Here is an 11969-nt window from a genome sequence, read left to right on the forward strand (position 1 = left end):
TCATGACAACTGCCACTTTCCCAAACATAATGCCCATTTTAATACCACATCTCCAACTAAGTCACAATGCCATCTAATGACAGCAACAATGCCTTCAATGCTAATTACAATTCCGCGAGGATAGTTACAATGTCCACATGACACCGGCTATATGTCTTTTCCAAATAGCCAAATACCAGCCACAATGGCTCCCATTCATGCAACAATGCACTCATGCGAGCCACTATGCCACATGACATCCACAATGTCCCTTATCCCAGCCACAATATCTCTATTACAGCCACAAGTCCCTCAATGACAGGCACATTACTCTCCATGCCCTCTTAGCCATTCGGAATACAACCATGGCAACCACGATTCACTTATTGCCTCTTAATAATGCCCCAAGACAAACAAAATGCTCTCATGACAACTACCACATTCCCAAACACAATGCCCATTTTAATACCACATCTCCAACTAAGTCACAATGCCCTCATTGTTCACTTTACCAGTCACAATCCCAACACAAATATCACAATGCCTCCAAAAAAGTCACAATGTCCTCATGACAGCCACACTATCCCTAATTCCCAGTCACGATGTTACCATAAAAGCCACAATGTCCTCTGACAACAACAATCACGGAATGCATCGTATTACAGCAACAATGTCTTCAATGCTAATTACAATTCTGCGTGGACAGACCCTATGCCCTCAATTCTCCCTATGCCAGCCACAAAACCCTCCATACCAGCCAAAAATTTCCCATTGGGGAAGTGGAGATGGTGATGAATGTGTATGATGGAATGTAAATGCAGTGCACCCATGTGTAGAACACAAAGGCATTTACAATGCCCTTAAATATCTATAGCCAATATATGTACTACTAGATATATATCCTTATATACCGGGAAGGTATTACCACACCTCTGAAAGTCCAGAGCTAGAAACTAACCTCATAATTATCAGTAATTAATAATAAAATTAATTACCAGTCATTTGATTCCTCTATTGCCGCTGTCTGGAGGATTCCATATCTTGCTTCTCTTCACTTTCAAATAGACACCTAGAAATAAAAATCAAGAAAGAGGTGTGATAATACATTCCTGGTATATGCTATAGATGTATTGGAAACAGTAAAGAGATTTTAGTGTGCCTAGTTTCTAATGAAACCCCCAAATATTTTAAGGGCCAATTAAAGCCTTTCTGTGATACATTCTGAGGAGCCAAATTAGAGATCCAACCTCAAGACTTCCTATCCAAGAGTATGCACAAACCCCCTCATCTTGACTAGAAGCTATAAGTAGGATATAATCAACTCTGATGACAACCCCAAAATTAGTCACCAATCACATCAAAGATCAGATGTCTAGAAGAAATAGCACTCTCCTCCACATCTGTATAAAACAGAAAACCATTCTACAATCTATTCAGTGGACCATTTACAACTCATATATGACATGGGCCTAAATGTGACCTAGAGAGGACACAATATAGCTATTATCAGTCATCATGAAGAATATCACACATTCAACAAAGACCTCACATGCGCAGGTTAAGACACAAAGTGATATCACTAGTAGTGAAAATAGCTAGATGCTGACTTGCAACTTGTGGCCAAATCACTAGAGAGGCAAAGAAAATTAGACACATCAACTATACTGTGCCACTCATAGTAAAAAAAGAAACATCGTCCACGCAAACCCTAAATCAAAAAGCCACGACAGTCACAATTTTCCAATGACAGCCAAAATGCACCTATGACAGCTACATTGTCCCACCACATCTAAATGGCTCCAATGATAGCCACAAAGTCCTCAGTGCCAGCCACATTTCCCCCACATGACAACCACAAAGTCATCAATGCCCCCTATGCAAATCACCATGCCTTCAATACCTGCTAAGCCAACCAAATTTTCCCACATGACAACCGTAGTGCCTGCCGTGCCAGCTACAAGACCTTAAAAAAAGCCACAATGCTATTCAGGTTAGCCACAATGCACTCACAACACCCACAATGTACCTTATTCCAGCTACAATGCGCCATGCCAGCCACAAGGTTCTTATAATAGCCACATTATGCCCCATGTCATTTACATGGTCTCCTAAGTCACTAAAACCCCATGACACCCCCATTGATCCCATGACACACGCAATCTACGTTATCTCCACAAAAATGCCTTAATGGCAGCAACAACGCTGTCAGTGGCCACTATGCCAGCCACAAAGTCCCCATGCCAGCTACAGTGTACTTTATCCCAGCAGCAATGCCGGTGATACCCCTTATCCAAGCTACAATGACCACCCAAATGTCCTTTATTCAACACACAATGGCCTCAGTATCTATATGCAAACTACAATTAACCAGATGACGGCCACAAAGCTCCCATGTAAGGCACAATGCGCCAATGACAATGACATTGCGCTCAATGACACCAAGGCATTTACAATGCCTAATGCTGGCAATAATGCTCCTATAAGAGTAACTATGCCCTCATGAAACCCACAATGTAATTTATAAGGGATACAATGCCACTATGACAGTCAAATGCCCTCCATGACAGCCACAAAGCCACCAGAAAATCAACAATCATGCGACCACAATGTACTTTATCCATGCAACAATGCTGTCAATGCCCCTTATGCCAGCCCGAAGGCCAAAATAGAAACCACCAAATGTCAATGCTCCTTTGCAAGCCACTATGCCTTTATTAAAGCCACAGTGAACTCACTTTCCCCTTTGCTAACCAAGACATGACAGACACAAGTCCCCGTGCCAGCCATAATGACACCTGCAAGCCACAATATCCTCATGACACTCCCTATGTCCCATATCCCAGTCATAATATCCTCAATGTTAGCCACAACTTCTTCCCTGCCAGCCACAATGCCAACCAACCACAAAGCCCCCATTACATCCAATACCACGTGACAGCCATAATGCTTCTAACCAATATCCCATATGGCAGCTAAAATGTCCCCATGACAGATACAAAGTCCAGTGTCCCTTATTCCTTTCACAATGCCCCTTATCCAAACCACATTGCTCTCAATGCCGCCTAAGTTAACTGCAATACAACCATGACAGCCACAATGGCTTCAATAGCCCTATGACATCTACAATGCCCCATGACAGTCATTATGCCAGGAGCCACAATGCCACTATGCGAGCCACAATGTACTTTAGCGCAGACACAGTGCTGCCAATGCCTCTTATGCCAGCCCCAATGCCCCCATGATCGTAAATTGTCCTCCATGCCAGCCACAGTGCTCTAAATGCCAGCTAAATTGCCCCCATGAAATCAACAATGTCCCATTTCCCAGTCAAAATGCAGCCATGACATCTGCAAGGTCCACAATGTCCCTTATCCCAGCCACTATGCTCCATGATAATCTAATGCTCTCAATGCCAGCCATATTGTCCTCAATGCTCCCTAAGCCAACATCAATAGAACCAGGACAACTAAAATGCCCCATGACAACCACTATGTCCTCATTGTCCACTTTACCAGACACAATGCTTACCTAAAATCCACAATGCCCCCCCATGACAGCCACTATCCCCAAATTACTCATATGCGAGCCACAATGCCCTAAGTGCCAATTACAAATTTATCGAACAACCAGAAAGCCCTCAATTCTATCTATGCCAGCATCAATGCCACCACAAACGCCACATTGCACTCCATATCAGCCACAATGGCCTGCATGCCTTTTTTGCATACCTCAATGTTCCCATGACAACTACAAAGTCCCTATGTCAACCACAATTCCTCCTATGGCAACAATGCCCACGTGCCAGCCACAGTGTTCCTCTGGAGCCATTATGCCCACATGTCTGCCACACTGTCCCTGAGCCCAGCCACAATATCTCCATTACAGCCACAATGTTCTCAATTCCCCTTTTGCCAACGAAAATGAAGAAATGGCACAATGCCCTCCATGCCTTTCACAATGCCATTAATAGCCCTATTCCAACTAGATTGCCCCCATTCTACGCACAATGCCCCTAATGGAAGAAGCAATGCCCACAGAACACCCACTATATATCTTATCCAAATACCAGCCACAATGGCTCCCATTCAAGCAACAATGCACTCATAAGAGCCACTATGCCCCCATGACATCCACAATGTCCCTTATCCCAGCTACAATAGCTCTATTACACCAACAAGACCCACAATGCCAGCCACATTATCCTTAATGCCCCCTTAGCCGTCCCACAATGCCAGCCACATTATCCTTAATGCCCCCTTAGCAATTCGGAATACAACCATGACAACCACAATTCTCTTATTGCCTCTTAAGAGAACCATAATGCCCCACGACAAACAAAATGATTTCATGACAACTACCACTTTCCCAAACACAATGCCCATTTTAATACCACATCTCCAACTAAGTCACAATGCCATCTAATGACAGCAAAAATGCCTTCAATGCTAATTACAATTCCGCGAGGACAGCCACAATGCTCACAATTCTCCCTATGCCAGCCACAATACCCTCCATGCCAGCCAAAAATTTCCCATTTACAATGCCCTTACATATCTATAGCCAATATATGTACTACTAGACATATATCCTTATATACCAGGAAGGGATTACCACACCTCTAAAAGTCCACAGCTAGAAACTAGCCTGATATTTATCAGTAATTAATAATATGAATTATCCATCCTCTGATTCCTCTATTGCCACTGACTGGAGAATTCCATATCTCGCTTCTCTTCACTTTCAAATAGACACCTAGAAAAAAGAAAGAAAGAGGTGTGATAATACGTTCCTGGTATATGCTATAGATGTATTGGATCAGTAAAGAGATGTTACTGTGCCTAGTTTCTGATAAAACAAAAATTATTTCATAAGGGGCAATCAAACCCTTTCTGGGATACCTTCTGAGGAGTCAAACTAGAGATCCCACCTCAAGTCTTACAATGCAAGAGGATGCACAGACCATCCCATCCTGACCAGAAGCCTCAAGAAGCCACAAGTAGCATGTATTTGGCTCTGAGCAAAACCCCTAAATGAGGCCCCATGCACATGACCAAAGCTTCTATCTGTAATTACAAATCCATAATTAAGGATAATCTGGTGACCCACAAATTTCTATTGGCCACGGACACCTTTCCGTATATTTACGGATGTGTGTCCGGGCCGTAGAACTAAAAAGCAAAATATAGAACATATCCTATTCCTGTCTGCAATTGCGGCACGGACTCACCTATAGAAGTCTAAGGGAGCATGCAAAATTTTGGACGGCTATAGTATATAGTGGATCGCTAGTTGAAGTCCCCTAGCGGGGACTAATAAAAAAAAAAGTAAAATTAGTAAAAAAAAAAGTATTTTTTTTAATGTAATAAAAAAAAAATATTATAAGTTAAAAAAAAAACACTTTTCGCATTTACCCACTAAAGCATTGGAAAAAAAATAAAAAAATAAACATAATTGGTATCGCCGCATCCGTAAAGGTCTGAACTATTACAAAATATTCTTACTTAACCCGTACGATGTACGCCGTAAAAAACAAAAAAATGTAAATGCCAGAATTTATATTTTTTGGTCACCTCATCTCCCACAAAAAATTTAATGAAAAGTGTTCAAAATCTTACATGTACTCCAAAGATTGTAGCATTAAAAACTACAGCTTAGACCCGCAAAAAATAAGCCCTCATACCACTTAATCGACGGAAAAATAAAAAAGTTACGGCTCTCAGAATTTGGCAACACAAAATAAATTTTATTTGTTTTACGCTTAATTTTTTCCTTGTAAAACTAGTAAAGCATAGAAAAAACTATATATATTTAGTATCGCCGTAATCGTATTGACCCACAGAAAAAAGTTAACATATTTTAATTGAAAGGTGAATTCCATAAAAATGAAGCGCAAAAAACAATGGAGGAATCCATGTGTTTTTCATTTTCTACCCCACAAATAATCTTTTTCCTGTTTCCTAGTACATTATATGGCACAATAAATGGTGCAACGAAAAACTACAACTCGTCCCACATAAATCAAGCCCTCATAGGACTATATCGACGGAAAAATTAAAAAGTTATGGCTTTTGGAATGTGGGGAGGAAAAAATGAAAATTAAAATCTGATAATTGTTCACGACTGTAAGGGGTTAACACTTTTTTAATTCACTGGGGGCTGATATGTCGCTGACCTGTCGCTTAACGACACATACACAGATGAAATATGGCAGCTATAGGGCATAACGAACGGGAGCCGATTGTTACATACTGTGCTTCTGCCGTCTCGCACAGTAATGCGCATGCTCAGTTCAGAGCGACCCAGCAGAGAAGCTGGCTTGTAGGGGGAAAGACGGCGCCACTTTGGAGAAGACCAGCTGCCGGTAAGGTGTGTACGTGTGAGCGCGTGGGGATTGTTCGTGTGTGTTTGTGTGTGTGTGTGTGTGGGGGGGGAGGGTTTGTGTGTGTGTGTGTGGGGATCTGGCGCGGTTTCATGTTTTGGGGGATTTGTTTGTGCTCGCCGCTGTTCCTTCAAACAAGCTGATTGGCGACAATGAAAGATCAGCGGCACCCGAGCGTCGCTGATCCTTCACAGTCGCCTATCAGCTGTTTTGAAGGATCAGCGGTGAGTACCTCTGCTCCGTCGAGTGCCCCCCCCCACACACAAACCCCCCCCAAACATTTAGGTAAGGTGTGTGTGCGTGCATGTGTGTGCATGTGCGTGCAGGGAAGTTTGTGTGTGTGTGCATGAGGGGGGATTTTGTGTGTGTTGGGGTCTGTGTTTGGTGCGGTTGCATGTTTGGGGGGGGTTTGTGTATGGGGGGGGCGCTCGACGGAGCAGCAGTGCTTGCCACAGTTCCTTCAAAACAGCTGATTGGCGTCTATTCAGGATCAGCAGCACACCAACGCCGCTGATCCTTTGCAGCCGCATATCAACTGTTTTGAAGGATCAGCCGCGAGCACCACTGCTCCGTCGAGCACCTCCCCCACATTCACACACACACACACCCCAAACATGCATGTAAGGTGTGTGCGTGCATGGTTTTGCGTGTGGCGCGGTTGCAAGTTTGTGGGGGGGGGGGTTTAGTGTGCGTGTGGGGGGGGGGCACTCTATGGAGCAATGGTGCTCGCCTCTGTTCCTTCAAAACAGCTGATTGGCGGCTGTTTTGAAGGATCAGCGGCGAGCACTGCTGCTCCGTCATTCCTTGCTCCTACTGTGAGCTGCCGTGTAACTACATGGCGATTCACAGTAGAAGCAAGGAAAGAAGAAACAGCAGCATATTATTAACTGTTATTTTTTTTGTTTTGCAGGTTCCACTTGACCGTTTGGACTTCGTCGTAGATTAGTTGGACTACTTCGATGATCTTTTTTTTTTCTTTAAAATAAGATGTGGAAAGAGGGTTGTGTGGGAATTTTTATTTCAATAAAAAATGATTGTCTTATGTCTCTGTGTTTTTTTTAATACTTTATTACCAACTTAGTAATGGCAGTTGTCTGTTTGATGACGTCCATTACTAAGGCGGGGCTTAGTGTTAACCAGCGGAAAAAGCTGGCACTAACCCACCATTATTACTACGGTACCCACCGCCACCAGGGATATCGGGAAGAGCCGGGTACGATCCAGTATCCGACCATCTGTAGTTATGGTCGGGCACTGGGGCGGCCTTTTGGTCTGTCCTGTAGCTTCTGCCAAAAATACTCCCAAAATGGAAGCTGGACACTGCTTAGCAAATTGAAGACACCTTTTCTTGGCTTGTAGCCAAAAATAGAGAGCGGGTGAGTCTCCCTCCCACATTTACAGCAGCTGTAAGTCAGGTTGCATTGCCTGATCCCCCTTGCTGTAATTTTGGGAAGTGCTCCCCCTGGTGGCCAACATAGGAAAACATGTCACATTAAAATTGTATTGTTAATACTTTCCTCCTTGTGGAAGAAAAAAAAATACAGCAAAAAAGCCTTAAAAAATATAATACAAATAAGTAACTTACTCAATTTTTTAATTCGCGACACATTCCCTTTAATTTAGGGAAGAGTTTCATGAACACTGCTGCTAACCAGAAAGATTGTGTAACATACTGACAAACAAAATATACTGGGCTTGGAAATGTCATTGTCATTAGACAAAGGAATTATTAAATAAAGAATAACTCAACCAAACCGCATCTGACCAGCGAAGTCCAACTCAAAATCATTTTATTCTCAAAAGTGAATGAACTATTTCTGTCACACCTAATTTACTTCATGATAATACATTCTATAGGAATTTTATCAGCATTTAATGTGTAAAAAAACTTTACACATTTCAGTAGCATATCAGAACTATTGATCAGTGGTGGTCTGAGCACTCAGACCCCCACCGATCGCTAAAACGTACAAAGCGAAAGAAGTACTCGGGCGAGCGCTTTGTCGCTTAGTTTCTAATCAGCTTTTCTCGGAAAGCTTAGCGAGCTGTGTACGGACTTTCTATTGAGCCTGTACAACTCTTTCTCGGCTTTCCGAGTAAAATTTATTTTTATTCTTTGCTCTCCTAAATTAACAAATCATGACAGCCACAATGCTCCAAAGACAGCCAAAATGCTGGGGTGTGTCCGCGGCATCATCATCCACAGGGGCTGTGCGTGGCATCATCATCCACAGGGGCTGTGCGCGGCGCGGCATCATCATACACAGGGGGTGTGCGCGGCATCATCCACAGGGGGTATGCGCGGCGCCATCTACAGGGGGTGTGCGCGGCACCATCTATAAGCTGTGTGTGCGGTGCCATCTACAGGGGGTATATGCAGCGTCATCTACAGGCTACAGGGTGTGTGTGCGGCGTCATCTACAGGGGATGTGTGTGGCGTCATCTACAGGGGGTGTGTGGCGTCATCTACATGGGGTCTGTGTGGTGTCATCTACAGGGTGTCTGTGTGGCGCCATCTACAGGGGGTCTGTGTGGTGACATCTACAGGGGGTATTGTGGTATTATCTACAGGGGGCACTGGGGCATTGTGGCACTATCTACAGGCGGCACTGTGACATTATCTACAAAGAGCAGTGTTTTGATACAATTTACAGGGAGCAGTGTGTGGCAATATCTTCTGGGGGCAGTGTGGGGTACCATCTACAAGGGGTACTGAGTGTGGCACTATCTACGCTGGTTCTTACGCTACCAGTAGTGGTCAGCACAGTTTGCCTAGCCCTAGTGATAAAGTGAGACATCACCTGCCTGTAAACAACCGGATAACCAGAGACATAGCGGCCACCATAGTAATTGTCGGCCAAACTAGTGCAGACATTTTGTTCGCACACCCACCAAAGACACCACACCCTAAGTGTCCCTGGAAAAAAAATTCAAATGTTGGCAACTGTATACCTGCCATATTTGCGGTCAGTTATATATATAAACATCGTCTCTTACACAGACCTCGTGTCTCTCGCTGTCTATTATCCGCTCAACTTACATCTGCATATCTATGGAGATGGCTGGTGCAGTGGAACTCTGAGGAAGGTATCATTCAAACTGTCCAATCAGATGCTGCCAACTGGTTTATACCACTGAGTAAACGACAAGGGTGGGCTCGGTTCTAACCAATGACTGCTTTTGTGTTTCTTTTAATAAAGCAACAAGCTTTTATATGTGTGTGGAAAGGAAATGATTTATTCTATCTCAAACAGAAAAATGGTGACATTACAGATTTGTGTCCGGATTTAGTTTCTTGGAAACTGCTGCACTTTTTGAGTCTTTATTTCTGTGGTGTTTTTCCCTATTGACTTTATAAGGAAAAGTTATAACTGAGGTAAAACAAGAATTTACTACGTACGACATGTGCTCTTGCATATATGTAGTATTACACCTGCAATATCCGGTCTCTGCACAAACAGCGGCTCTTATGTTTCGCATGACTCCATGATCTTATGTGTGAAATCACAGGATACAATTATTTGCTCAGTTGCATTTTTCTATGCAGTTTATAAGGTAAGCAAGTTCATTGTTAAAATGAAGATTTGCCCAATAGCCACATTTTAGTGTTATGTTAGTGCCTTTATCATACTGGATGGGTGAGATAATGTGACTGATCAAAGATAAGTGGCGGTTTCCCTATTTATGAAGGTGTCACACATTGGCCTCTCACAATATTGCTGAATTGCTGCGAGGCGTCCCCTCCTGTACGGTAGATGTATGTAACTTATAGGGTAAGTGCACACAAGCGGGATACAATGCGTATAAGCACACAGCATATACGTCATGGAAGCTGCAGAGAATACCGCCAGAAAAACCGCACCAAATTGTGGTGCAGTTTTTTGGGCGGAATCTCAGCTGCGAAAATACTGGTAGAAAAAAAAGTTAATACTTATCCCGTTATCCTTTATCATAGCGACGTGTCCCTCCAGCGTTGGACTGGAATGCCTTGGGCCCACTAGAAAAAAATCTCCTGAGGGCCCACTCTCCATCTACACAGAAAATGAGCACGTCCACTTTGATTTGTATCATAATCTTGGTTATCTTTGCACATACAGTCATATAGTCATATACAAATGGATTTGTCCTCGGCTAGACCTTTTGGGCCCATCATTGTGTCAAAGTTTGATCACACCAGAGAATCCTCTGGTGGGACAGTCCGACCCAGCATCCCTCTGCTCTGGGTACAGCCAGGCCTCCTGAAATGACGCTGCAGGCTTTGATTGGCTGCAGCAGACACATGAGACGAAACGTCATCTCAGGAGGCCGAGCTGCACTTAGAATAAAGAATCGCGTCGCTATGACAACACCCGGGGGTAAGTATGAAGTTCTTTATTATATTTAAACCGAAAAAAAGCTTCTTATTTTCTCTGGATTTACGATTTTTGCAGTGGAATTGCAGCATTTCCACCACAAAAATCACCAAATTTGCCTATATGTTGTGGCTATTACCTCCCCATTGAATTCGATGGGGAAAACCCTCAACAGAAGAGCAGCGATTCCGCAACGTGAATTAACAGGCTGCGAAATGATAAAACAGCACCGCAGGTCAATATAAGAACGATTTCTTAGTTTGTTTTTTTTATCTCATCCACTCTGCTGCTACTGTAATACGCTGCGGATTTTCCACAATGAAATCCGTTGCGGAAAATCCGCAGTGTTTTACGCTTTATCCATAGTCATCAAATTTTACCTGTGAGTCCACTCCCCTTCATAACACTATATGACATGTCTACACTCTTTACACTAGTATTTTAACCCTTAAGAGGGAATGTCTCATCAGAAAATGACCTATTGTTTAAATAAAGTTTTTAATTAAACATATTGTTAAAGAATTTTTGATGATGATAATTTTTTTTTCACTCTGGCCACTAAACCCCATAATAGATTTTCACTCTGTTCTGTAGAGATCACTTCTCAGCAGTCAAATCATTATGCTCACAGGCAAGGCCAAACTAGAACTAAAAATCTGCCCTTGTATACAAATCCCACCAGCCCACATACAATATGGCCCCCGTCACCCACATAATGCAGAAAAATAGCAGCGACTATTGCGTTACTTTGGTCACACCCCTCGCCACTCACTTCAATATGTAAATGACATCATCAACACAAGAAGGAAAATAAAAGTAAACATAGAAATACCTAGTCACATGGTCAGGGACAGGCGTATGCTGCCACTAAACAAGCACCAAAATAACCAATGATACCGCCATACAGTGACCATGTATTGGTCAGATACCCGTTCTATACTGACACCCTGCATAGTATTATTACACTGCAGACTATAGAGGAGAATACAGTACTGATCAGACGCAGTAACTGGCAGAATACATAACAATTGAAGAGGACCTATCAGCTCTCCTGACATGTCTGTTTTAGTAAATGCTTGTATTACCCATTAAATAACAATTCTGGAGCACAATTTCTTAGGACCCTACAATGTGCTATTTCTCTGTTATCATACCTCCCAACTTTCAAGTATCACAAAGAGGGACAACTGATGCGGTGCTCGTAGTGCATCGCTGCAATTTTTTTTCCGTTTAAGCCCAGCCTCTAATCCCACCCAATC

General features: G+C 43.0%; 1 long non-coding RNA gene across 1 annotated transcript in view; it reads right to left on the bottom strand.

Moving 5' to 3' along the window:
• Nucleotides 1-1043, bottom strand: part of LOC142748268 (uncharacterized) — an 85655-nt gene extending 84612 nt beyond the window's left edge. Inside the window, exon 1 of the long non-coding RNA XR_012882211.1 lies at nucleotides 975-1043. This is a non-coding gene — a long non-coding RNA (uncharacterized LOC142748268). The remainder of the gene's footprint in view (nucleotides 1-974) is intronic.
• Nucleotides 1044-11969: the final 10926 nt, after the last annotated feature.

This window comes from Rhinoderma darwinii, chromosome 3 (genome assembly GCF_050947455.1).
Source record: "Rhinoderma darwinii isolate aRhiDar2 chromosome 3, aRhiDar2.hap1, whole genome shotgun sequence".
NCBI lineage: Eukaryota > Metazoa > Chordata > Amphibia > Anura > Rhinodermatidae > Rhinoderma > Rhinoderma darwinii.